Source organism: Nuphar pumila, chromosome 9 (genome assembly GCF_984573655.1).
Source record: "Nuphar pumila chromosome 9, dmNupPumi1.hap1.1, whole genome shotgun sequence".
Taxonomy (NCBI): domain Eukaryota; kingdom Viridiplantae; phylum Streptophyta; class Magnoliopsida; order Nymphaeales; family Nymphaeaceae; genus Nuphar; species Nuphar pumila.
In genome coordinates, this window is record NC_143257.1 from 7,844,356 (window position 1) to 7,857,329 (window position 12,974).

The 12,974-nt window shown below is 40.5% G+C and overlaps 1 pseudogene across 1 annotated transcript; it reads right to left on the reverse strand.

Annotated features, from left to right (window-relative positions):
- Positions 1–8,106: 8,106 nt before the first annotated feature.
- Positions 8,107–9,925, reverse strand: LOC149828359 (protein CANDIDATE G PROTEIN-COUPLED RECEPTOR 7 pseudogene; annotated as a pseudogene). Its single transcript, XR_016434021.1, has one exon. The product of XR_016434021.1 is annotated as a protein CANDIDATE G PROTEIN-COUPLED RECEPTOR 7 pseudogene (transcript).
- Between the last annotated feature and the right edge of the window lie 3,049 nt (positions 9,926–12,974).

Below are 12,974 nucleotides of genomic sequence, written 5' to 3' on the forward strand. Positions count from 1 at the left end.
GGTTGTTGTTCCAGGAACAAGATCAATCTACAACACAATCTCTCGACCAGGAGGGAGACCCGGTAGTTCTTCCGAAAAAACATAAGCATATTCTTGAACTATGTCAACATCTGATATGGTGAGGTCTTCTCTCCCGTCGGTCTTTATGTAAGCCAGAAATCAAATGCATCATTCTTGAATGCATTTATTGGCCTTCAAGAATGATATGATTGTTGGCCTGGTAGTTTCCTAACACCCTTATATGTGAAAATTGAAGTCTAGGAGTTTTGGAAACTAACACACTTCTTTCTACAATCAATAGTAGCATGGTTGTTCGACACCTAGGACAACGTCTATATCCTTGAAATCGAATTGCAATAAAATTAATAACTCACGGTTCTCTATGTGTCCACCAGGGTAGACTCGCCTATGGGTGTTTCTATCAAAAAATAGATAATCGCAAAGGTACAACTATTAATCATTTCTCAAGGGATGAGGTGGTAAAACTATGTATAGTTCTATAGTCGAACACGTGGTATATTGAAATTATCACGTAATTGATTTATTATTATTTGAGTCAGTTAGGCTATATTTGCATGAAATTCCATCACTTGCATGCAATTATGATACTCATTTAGTCAAAAATATTTTATTTCATTAATAATCCCAATATCCATAAAAAAATAATACTACACAAGCAAGAAAGAACAAAGCAAAACAAGAATTAACCGAACTAAACTAAATAAAGCTAAGCCTTCCTAAATGCGACATCATGTCATTCTTTAATCCATCCAAAGCTTTGTTCTCTCCCACAACTCATTCTCGTCTGCTGAGGGTAAGGCATAGAAAGAGCATTCAAGTTGTATGGGGGCAAAGCAGGAGTGTAAATAGGCGACACGGGATCAACAATGGAGTCTTCAGGCATAAGAAGAGTACCCATGTTGTATGGAGACGAAGCGGGAATATAGCTAGGTGAGGCAGGCGTAAGAGTGAGATCTTCATCCTCGCCTCCTCACAAACTACCCGATGTTGCGCGTCCTTGTGCTAGTCTTGAGCCGCTTCCCTTCACTTGTGGAGTGTGCCATGCTACCTCTGCGGCCTAAATTGTCGCTTTTTTGGTTTCTTCATAAAGAAACTCCACGATCAGATTCAAAACTCATCGATTGGTTGCACTCATGGCAGCCGCATAACTAGTTTGGGGCATATGTCATCCTCGTGCATTAGCCATCCTACACCCTCCCCGCAATGCAAAGTTCATGCTAGGGAGATGCTCTCCTTGCGACTCCTCCTTGAGCCACCATCCAATCTCCTACCGTTCGCCCACGCACTGACCGAGCTCTCTAACGGTAAGACTGGTGAGTCCTTCGCCCGTAGGGTTATGACTGTTGTCGCTGCCCTTGAGTAAAGTCAGAGTCGGCACGTCGATACGTATCTCTTTTCACGGCTATAATATAAATCGACGGGGGTTGTGGTGTCAACTCTCTCACTATTTGAGTCATGCTCACCATGACTCCAGTAGTCATTGTCATTGCAGCGACGAATTCTTCTCTCCCTACAACCGACAGCTCAGAAAGGTCTTGCGCCCTAGGGTCTTCGTGATTATCGCGCTCGCTAGTCATTCTTAATAAAAAAAAACAATCTAATCACTAACGTGTTTTTATCGAGCAAAGAGTTACACCATATTCTATGTCATTGAACTTGTTATGAATGATGAACATTTTTTTGTAAACCTAATTCTGATAACATTTTGTAACACCCTGATTTGGGGCCTCGAGAATCCAAGTCCAGTTGGTATTACTTCCAAGAGGGAAAGCACACTGAGTTCACAAAAAGAAAAAAATTACTAAAAATTTTGTTTCATTCTTTTTTCTAATAACTCACTTTCTTTCAAAAAGTTCATCATTCATAATAAAATAAAATCACAAATACATGAGTGTTCAATGACAAGAAAATAAAAACTACTAAGTGCTCTGCAGAGGTAGTCGATCACGCCCTGCTTGCGCGAGTATGCCTAGAACTTATAATTTTAATTATATAAGGGGTGAGTCTACAACCTAGTAAAGAATAATTATAAGCAAATAATAACTTTAACTTACCACTATAGTGGGCTCTAAGCCCCCTAGTTTGAGTTTAGTGTTTGACACACCACAAGGTTTTTATGTTTTAATTTTCCCCGTTTAAACTCTCTCAAACACTCACTCACACCAAAGTAAAACACTAGGTCGGTTATACTGATAATAGTCGTCTATGGGTGTAGCAACCCGCGTAGAACACCCCAATTCTACAATATTGGTCAGACTATCAACCATACACTGTAGTGAAACAAAAATGGGACCCCACCGGTAACTAGTCGAGAGGTCAGACTCAAACTCAGAATGGCATTAGGGTTCACACTTATCTCATACTAAGTACGCAACGATGTAGTCTCTACATCGTTAAATTACTGGGGGCCCACTCTCCATGGTAGTTGTACTCTAACCGCGAACCAGGTAGCTCTTTCCACAGGTCGCCACTTCTAGGATTTAAGGGGTTATGCATGTTAATCTCAATGTAAAAATTCACATGACATGAATAGAATAAAGAGACTCAAATTTAATCACAATCTCATCATGATGCATGTTACTTGCAGATCATAACATAGATATGTTATCACAAAAACAATCTATATATTATGGCATGACATATCCCGACTAATATGTGCATATAAGCATCTCATTGCAATGGATGGTCATTTTATGCATATCATATTCACACTTAAGAGTTATCTTTCTAATCATGCTAATACACAACATCAACAATAACATGCAACGCAAAAAGGTTTATTCATAACTAAAATTACTTATAATATCCCTTACCTCGAATACGAATACGAATGTTGTGCTTTGGTTACAGTCGAGTCTCAAGAGGCTCTAACAGTAGAATTTGATCATCATACAAGTATGTTCGTATTAATACACATAACTTTTATATTTTGACAAAATTACCAAAATACTCCTTTTGAGTTGACTCATCAGACCTCGATTTTTTTGCCCTTGATTTGACCAGAACAAAAGAGCAAAGAGATTTTGCTCTACGATACAACTCCAACGCACCAAACCTCACTCAATTCTGAGTTCCAAGTACAAAGTTAATGCCTATTTTACTTAATCGGATCTTGGGTACACGTGAGGGTAATTTGGTCATTTCAACTCTTATGATTTGACTTGACTCATCCTAGGTCAAAATCACATTCGTTCTGAGCTTAGAGTACTAGGTTTACTGAACCTAGTCTCAACCCATCTGGGTTTGGTTCAACAATGCAACTGGATTCTTAAATTCGTAATTAATCACAAACTGGATCCAGATCCATTTTCGATCTGGATCTAAAACTGTCAGACTAGATCCAGACCCAGTTTGATTTGGATCAAGAACTGATCCATCCAATTATGAGTTGGATTTGGATCCAAAACCGATCCATTCAGGTGGATCCCGTTCTGGTCAGGATCCAGACCCAGATTTATCTGGATCAAGTTTCATTTAGATCAGTCCAAACTGACTAGATCGAACTGAACCCAAATTCAGTCTGATCTATATCAAACTGAATCCAAACTGAGAACCAAGACCCAATCAGACTCGACTTGGTGTGGTTCACACCCAAGCCGGTTCGGTCTGAACCGGTTCGACCCAGTACCAATTTTTTTCTCACCTGGTTCAATCTAGGAGCGACCCAGACTGCATGGTTGGGTCTGGGTCGCACCCAGACTGACCCGATCTGGTTGTCCCATATAAAAGGAAGGGCGAAAGGGGCACAGCCCCCTTCCGTCTCTTTTTTTTGCTTCAAAATGCAGAGGGTCTCTCTCTCTCTCTCTCTCTCTCTCTCTCTCTCTCTCTCTCTCTCTCTCTCTCTCTCTCTCTCTCAGGGTTCCCCCCCCCCCCTTTTTTATTTTTCTTCGTACAACTCGTTGGCAGGCCTGACTATCGACTCTATGCTCGATCGGAAAAAGAGAGAAGAAGAAGAAGAAGCACCTTACATGTGTCGTCAACTAAAATTCTGGTAAGGCTCCCTTTCTGCAACTCCTCGTTCCCTCTATCGCCTTCTTGCTCGATCGGTGGGTGGAGACAAACCTTGAGGGCGTTTTATAGCCCTCACGGTGGGTGAGGATAAACTTCACACACACACCCCAGTCGATGGTGGGGAGTGAGGATTATCCTCACCCCCCCCCCTCTCTACGCGATTTGGGGGAACCGACTTCCCCTGTTTTTTTTTTTTTTTCAACCGACGAAATCATCGGGGTGATTTTACACTTTAAGCTTTAGTTTTCATTAAAGGATACACCAGCAATTATCCTAAAGTTGGCTATAGGATTTCCAAAAGTGGACTCCTTGGAAGCCGATGTTAATATTAAGTGTTTGGTCCAAACTAATTACATCTGCAAAACAATTTCCCTTCTTTTTTTCTTAAAAAAAATGTTTGCTCTCACCAAGGTTAATAGTTCCCAAGAATTGTCAATTTAGACAACTTGCCAAAACTTAGCTTAAGAAAAGAATCAAGTGGAACAGTACGCCAAATTGCTAGCTGCAAGTTAGACAATGTATTAAAAATCAACAAGAAGACAAAGAACTTGCAGTGAAGCAGAAGAGCAATGCAAAATGCCCAGTTAAAATAATGTTAAGAGGCTGCCAAGTTCAACTACATATGTGCCCACTCCAGTCCCATGTTTTGAAACCCAATGACTCAGGACTAGACTCGGCAATGCCTGACTCGTCAGCCAATCAACTTGGTGACTCAGCTGGGTCATGTTAACTTTTAAATATATAGAATCAAATAGATATATAGGTAATTACATATATGGCTATGTCACCCGGGTGCGGGTACGGAGGGTGAGACACAACAATTCCAAAAGATGTGGGTACGGGGACATGGCCATATATATATATATATATATATATATATATATTAAATATCACATAAATAAAAAACAAATTCAAAATAAACTGAGTATAATCTAAATATATATGATATATCTAAAATATCGAAAATGAGTCTGTGCTAAACCCATTTGGTGCTAAACCGTATGCTAAATGGGTTTTTGAGCTTCTCCGGTGCTTTTTACGCGGTTCCGGCCCTATAAATGTGTTGGGCATGGTCGATTTAATAAAAATCCACACTTGGATCATGTGTTTACGATGAAAAAAATGAGATTTGGAGCCTCAAAAATTTACAAAGATTTTGGACCGTTGATTTTTCAAACTTTATAAGAACTCACCCATGTGTTGGAATCAAACGTTTCAAGAGCTGATCCCTATAAAATCAAGTACATAGATCACCTGTACAGTCAGAATTTAAAAATAAGATGAAAAAAGCCCGAAAAACCCATTTAGCACGCAATTTAGCACCAAATGGGTTTAGCACTGACCCATTACTAGGTAAAATATATATTATATACTGAAAATATAAAGTTATAAACTGAAAATATAATTATAAATTATAAATTGAATACAAACTTGTATGTGTGGAGGGTACAATGGCATGTCCAGGTGTCGCCGCATGTCGACACGAGTACGGAGGAAAAAATGGAGTGTCCGTGTGACATAGATATATAGAGATATATGATACACAGTTACAAAAGTATACATACATGTATATTATGCAAAATATATACATTGTACCCATATAATATATGAATAAATACACAAATAATGCACGTATACATATGACTTGGCTGAGTCATAAATTGACCCAACCAAGTCATAGCTGAGTCATATGAAACTAGGCTCACTCAGCCGAGTCTGTGGCAAACCGAGTCATTCAAATTTTTAGCAGGTGAATGGCCAAGTCAATCGAGTTACCAAGTTAACTCGGCGCCTATGTCACATGGGTAGGGGTACAAAGGGTATGAAACGGCAATTTCAAAAAATGAGTGTACAGGGACATGGCTCTCTCTCTCTCTCTCTCTCTCTCTCTCTCTCTCTCTCTCTCTCTCTCTCTCTCTCTCTCTCTCTCTCTCTCTCTCTCTCTCTCTCTCTCTCTCTCATCTTCTTCTATCTCCTCCTCTTCCTCTTTCGTCTCTTCCTCTTCCTCTTCCTCTTCCTCTTCCTCTTCCTCTTCCTCTTCCTCCTCCTCCTCTTTCTTCTTCCTGCTCCTTTTTTTCCTCTATGTCTTTCACCGAGGTTAAAAACAAAATTGGGTTAGGTCTAAGTTGAACCCGATCCGGACCGCATTTGGTACGGGTACTCATGTCGGGCCGTGTCGACATGGGTATGGCTGCCTGGTTGTCATGTCTATGTGACATAGCTCGGCACGTTTCTAAACATTGCTCCAGTCGATGAAGAAGTTCCCTCAAATTTCCATGCAACCACCATGCCATCACCCTACATGAAGTGAAGCCACTGACATTTAACTAAAGTGCTTACCCTAACTGCTAGAAGCTACACAGCGGATCCCCTAGGTCACCTTCGTCTCCTAAACAGTTTAACCTATCACTGGTTTTGTTGTTCAGGATACATGGCTGATGCCCTTCAATCCAACATCCAACTTCTAATCTAATAAGAACACAATACAAGGACTATCAGGCTAACAAGAAAGTAACAAGGTATACAGACAAAACAATTTCATCCTATGTTTCTGTTCCCTGCCAACACTTTGAGATACCAATGGAATACAAAGAAGCACAGGAAAGAATTCCAACCAGGTTACAACTATAAGAATAAAGTTAAACCACCAAAAAAAGAATCAAAGAAGAAAGGCAAGCGTAAAGACACAATAAATGTGGTTTATACTTAAGTTCACTTTTTAGAACTGACACTCACTACAGCCACAGTTCTCTTATTCATGGTTGCTAGTCTGGCAATTTATTAAGAACCCCATTCCTTGTAGAATTTCTTAAAACTCCTGCTGCCTTCAGGTATAGTGCGATTCTCATTATCAAATAGTTTATCTTTTAGAGCTTACAAACAAGAGTGTTGAAAGAAGGCGATGGTGCGATCTGTATTGAAATCAATTATCAACTTCCTTTTCTTATCTTTTAATTCTAGAGATCAGATCCACAGCTTACCCATTAAAGTTGACTTGTTAGATGCCTCAAAAAGTGGCTTTGTTCTAAGTACCCTGGCCTCCCAGTGGTTGAGGGAAATATTACTTTACTGCAGACTTCAGCAAGCATTGATAGGAAAACTAAAATTAAACCTTGGAAGGCAGCATTTAGTTTGACGCAAACATCAGTTGAGAACATATTTCAGTAATTGGTCATTCCTGAGTTTCCAGGGTGTTAAGCATAGAACATGTAAGGCCCTTCTTGAAGGAAAGCAACGAGTTTGCATCACAAAGACAATATCTGACTCTGATGCTACTCCATTGCAGGGAGAAACAAGAAATCCATCATGTTGGGTCACTGACTTCAAAGTGCAATCTGTTGTCATTTAGAGGAGAGGGAAATGATAGCCAAGGAAGAAATACGTGATCAGTTTATCATCACAAATGTAAAAAAGGAAATGGATGGATATTAACTGAAGATGGTGGCACCTCGAGGGCTTGGGGGTTGGATGAGTTCTCTAATGCTGTTATTTCCATTAGCATGTTCCGATAGAGATTATACCTAGAAGAAGGCATTCATCTCACTAAAAGAGGAAGAAGCAAAAGTCAAAATTCACATGACAATTCTACCTAAAACAATTTAAGGATCACACCAGCTAAGCATGCAACCTGAACGGTGGAAGTTTCCTACCTACTGCTGGGCAGACAGCAAACATAACCATGCAATATACAAATTTGCACTCTTCAGATAGGTGAACCAACATTTCACAAGGATGCACAATCTAGAAGCTAAGAGACGTGAGATTTTGAACAAAACAGAAAATCATGCAAGGACCTGCTACTCTTGATAACATTCAACAACAAAATTCCTTGAGAACAGTTATCACATCAATATTCTCAGAGCCCATATGATTGTTCCAAATAATTGAAGTAAACACATCAATCACATCACAGAAAGTACAGAAACAAAAAAATTTGAAGCAGAAGTCAAACAAGCAAGATACTTACAGAAGTGAAGACCATCCTTCAAACGGGAAGAGTTCCATCAACCCACAATTACAGGGAAAAAAAGTGTTAAAGATACAGACATATAAATGTCTATTGCCAAACAAAAATTACCAAAAAAATATATAGTTTGCTTTTCCAACCACCTGAATTCAAGTTACAGTGACCAATATATTTTCACCCAAAAATCAAAACACAATACATGCAAACTTGCAATAAAAATATATTTTCCATGAAAAGAAAACCATCGTAGTAACTGAACCATACTATATCGAAAAAAAAGACTACCTCTAACCTCCCTATTCCTCGCATCTTACATGCTAAATCCATGAAGGAACAGCAATATCCCAACAATTCTCCCCTTCCCCAAATGAATCCACTCTCTTATTTAATCACCACCCAAGGAAGTAAAGGAGCTTCCCAGATCTATCAACCTTCATGAGCCAATTCACAATTCGAACTCATCTTCGAGCTTCAATGCCTCTGCAGCCGCCTCTTCCTCCTCATCATCGATCACGAAATAGGGGTTGTGCGCCTCTGGCCGGAACTTGTACCCTGTGAACACATAGAATGCCAGTGTCGCCAATTCACTCGCCACCACGCTGGTCCAGAAATACTTGTACGAGGTGATGGTAACCAGCGCGTAGACCACGACCCTGGTGAAGTAGATGTAGCAGATGACGACAATGTAGTACTGGCGGAAGAGCGTGAGTTTCATCAGGTTTACGGCGGCCTTGCCGTCCGTGCGGGCAGCCTCTCGGAGGTTCTTGATGGACCAGACAATGGGGAAGAGCACGGCGCAGCAGCAGATGACATCGACGAGCAGGAAGACCTGCTTCCAGGTTATCCAGTCCTGGCCGAACGGCCCGTTCTCGTCGATGATGACCTGCGCGACGTTGGCGACGACCTGGAGAGGGATCACGATCATGAGGACCTTCTTCTCCTTGTTCTGCAGGTAGGGCTTGAGGAAGGACCACCCGGTGCCAATGAGGACGATGAGGGTGAAGAGGGTGATCCCCTTGAGGAAGCTGAAGATGTAGAAGAGGACGTCCCAGCCGTGAGCGCTCCCCGTCCGCTTGATGTACGACTTGTCCTCCGCCTCGCAGAGGAGGTTCAGCGCCTTGAGGACCACGAGGGAGAGCATGAAGTAGTGGATCCGGAAGGCCGTGAGGCGCTTCCGGTAGAGGACGGCGATCCAGACGCCGGCCAGCACGGTGTAGACGAGGCACAAGAGGGAGTAGACCCTGGGGAGGACGGCGGAGCCAGCCGAGAGGTAGTCTCTGTGCGGAGGATTCTTGCCCTCGAGGTTGTACATGGCGGAGCGGACGTTCATGGAGACGCGGAGCTGCGGGGAGAGGCAGTTGGCGAAGACGAGGGCGAACTGGTTGGCATCGTGCACATCGACGGGGACGTCGAGGAAGGAGGCGCCGCGGAGGTTGGAGAAGGTGGTGACCACCTTGACCAGGGTGGAGTCTAGGGCGCAGTGGATCTCCTTCTCCTGGAGCTGCTGGAGGACGTGGAGCCAGGAGTCGCGGGTGCAGAGGAAGAAGCCCACCTGGGTGAGGTCGGCATCGGCTTGGCTGAGGGAGATGCCCGTCAGGTTCAGCTCCAGGCGGCCCGAGTGGGTGAAGCCGAACTCGTCGAAGGGGATGATGGGTCTGGAGTCGGATCTAACCTCTGAGTCTCTGATCTCTGCATCAGAGGGGCGGAGGATGAGAAAGAAGAAGAACAACAAGAAGGGAGATCGGATCGACATTTGGGTGAAGAGGGGATGTGATTTCTCGGAAGAGAGTTGGAAAATGGAGGGAATTGAGACTACCGATCTCGATCTCACCACCGGCCGAGGGAGGATGAGGAGGCGGTGGCCGGAGAGCGAGGGATGGAGACGGTGGACCGACGGGGCTTTCGTGAATGGTGGTTTTCTTTTCCCCCTTTACTCTCTTTGTTATATGTTCCTTTATTTTTTTTTTCGGTTTTTTCTCACCGACGACCGAGGAAGGAAGGATTAAAGAACCGTCCCTGAGGGTATGTTTGATGGCTTGTCTACAGTTGAATTAAACGTATTGAAAGAACGGAACTGTTTATTTGAACCATACTCAAATGCTACGTTTCAAATGTTTGTTGTTTGATGACGATGTGCGAACAATTTTGACAGTCATGAATAATATGGATTGAATTACTTTGTTTTGGATCATATGACCCAATTTATTCATCATTTTACATGTTTTAATAAGTTTATTATAGCTTATTGCCCGAATATAGATCCAATTAAGTCATTTTGCCCAATAAACTTGTCATTTATATTGCAACACAAAATCAGTACTCCCAATTACAAAAAGGCTGTATAAACCTAAATCATAAACTATTTCTAAAAAAAATTGTGCCTGAACATGGCTACAATGGTAATAATATGATGTCTGAATACTTGAGAATGTTTTCACCATTTTAATAAATCAAATCAATCAATATCAAAAACTAAATGTTCAAGCTCAACTCAAAACTAAAACTAAGCAAATTTTCTAAGAAAGAAGCTTTCATTTCCAATGAACCATCAGCAAGCATTTGACTACTATGATTCAATACATGCACCACAACCAGCACACTTTACATATTAACCATATAGACACAAAACACAGGACAAGAAAAAACACCAGTATCTCTATTTCTCTAATGCAGGAGAAGAAAAGACAACAGAAAAGATAAAGAAGAAAGAGAACAAAAAGAAAAAGATATAAAGAGAATTGGTAATAAAAATGTAACACTATGAATCAGAACTTTATTTAATTTGCGACCAAAAAATGTTACACATTAAATATCAACTAAGCTCCTTCTTTCTACTTAAGTTTTTTTGCCAACAATGTATCATTTCACCCATTAGAGATGATTGGCTAAAGCTATCCTTTTGCATCATTTATACCTTCTATATTTGACGATTCAACTAGTGATAATGTATCTTATTCTTGTTTCCTCAACTATTGATAAATATGTCAAAAAAAGAACTTGCTTACCTTGTGAATCATGATTTGCCTACAGCAACAATCAACAAACTCTTTAAAGTTTCAAAATTTTCATTGTATTTCTCAATCACCGCCCTTCCAATGAACTCCATTTGAAACCATTTCTCCGTATACATGATTTAATCTCTTCCCCAATCTACATACTTCTAACCCTGTATTGCTTCTACATTATTGGGGATGCTCTTTTACCTAACCTTCTTCCTTGATTTCAATTCTGAATTCAAATATGTATCAGAACATGACTTCGGCTTCGACTTTAAGAACTTCTCTTGATATAATTCTACCCAAAGATTCACAATCCACAAGATGCTCGGGGAAATCACTGTGACCACAACAACCATTCAAGACCACGACACCCATCGATGGATCACGTTGTTTGTCGTCTCGCTGAGATAAAAAGCCCTCATCTTGTAGGTGAAGACCGGGGCCACGACACCCCGGACGACGGAATAGAAGGCATAGAACAGTGGGGAGAGGAGATCGCAGAGCTTCTGGGCATAGGGGGAACTCACCACTGTGGGTCCTGGCGAGTGTCTAGACATTCCAGCAGAAGCTGGTGAGCTCGACGAGGAGGAGGAGGGTGAGGAGCGGGCGCCCCCATCAAGATACTTTCATTCCCTTCGTCCATGTTACTTTTGTAACATGGGGGGTGAAACGAAAAAACCATATGCATAAAAATGTGGTGGACACACAGAACGTAATCTACCGCATCCAACGTTTGTTAGAAATCACTGTTCCCAATGAGATTTTCATTTAAATCACATTGGGAACAATGCATCAAACATACCCTCACGCTACAAATGGGTCGTGTCAAAAAGCAACGCTTCGAGGCCTAGGCGCAGTCATACCTCACCCTCAATAGGGCATTTCAGATGCAATGTGATTGTACACTTTCGTTGTGAAGTTGTATCTGATCACCCTCCATTTCTGCCTTTCGGATCAAGTACAATAACACACTAAAAGCCTACTGTCTCATTGCACCTCATCTTCCTTCCACTCAGGGTCCAAGTCAGACTAGGAAGAGGGACACCTAGTTGCTAGTGGGGTTGCAAACGGGTTGGATACCAGTTTGATACTAATAGATCTCATGAAGATTTGGATATTGCATGAGACTAAATCTGGATCAAACTAAAACCGCTGCATATTAGAGTTGAATTGAGATCTTAATTTTACATGATTATGCTAGATCCAACGTTTTGAAAAACAAAAATAATAGTGGTTGAAAACAAAGGAGAAAACCTTTCTTGTTAAAATTGCAAATGTATGAGATTTGATTTGGGTATAAATTCGATGAAACACGTTCATTGGAACCAGAACTTAGAACCAAAGGATTTGATCCAAGTTTAAATTCAAGGTTTATTTTAAGATCCAAATCTTAGAATAATGCATCTGATGTAGAATTGATACCCTACCATGTTTGATCCATTTACACTCATAAGTTCTTTTTTTTTATGAAAAATGACCACTCTACAACTAAAATGACACATTTCTTGAAAAGCCTTAAAAAATCAAATTTATTTGTTGTCCAAAATCATAAATATTATTATTTTTATTACTTTTTTACCTCTCACACATCATTTTCAATGTGATTTTCTTCTATATGCGATGTTTTAAGGTTTGAGTTTAAAAGAAATTTTATATTTTTTATATGTGAAGTTATTACATTTTTTATGTGAAGTAACTTAAGTATTTGTGTAGTTTGTTGGTTCAAGTTTGAAAAAAAATTGCATATTTTTTAAGTGCTTTTCCAAATTTTGTAATTAAAAGTAACTCAAGTATTTGCAAAGTTTAAAAACAATTCATAGTATTTTTATGCGATGTTTTTATATTTTGCATGTGAAGTAACTTAGGTATTTGTGTAGTTTGTTGGTTTGAGTTTAAAAAAAAACATAGATTTTTTATGTGAATTTAAGATTTTTTTATGTGAAGTAACTAAGGTATTTGTGATGTTTGAAGGTTAG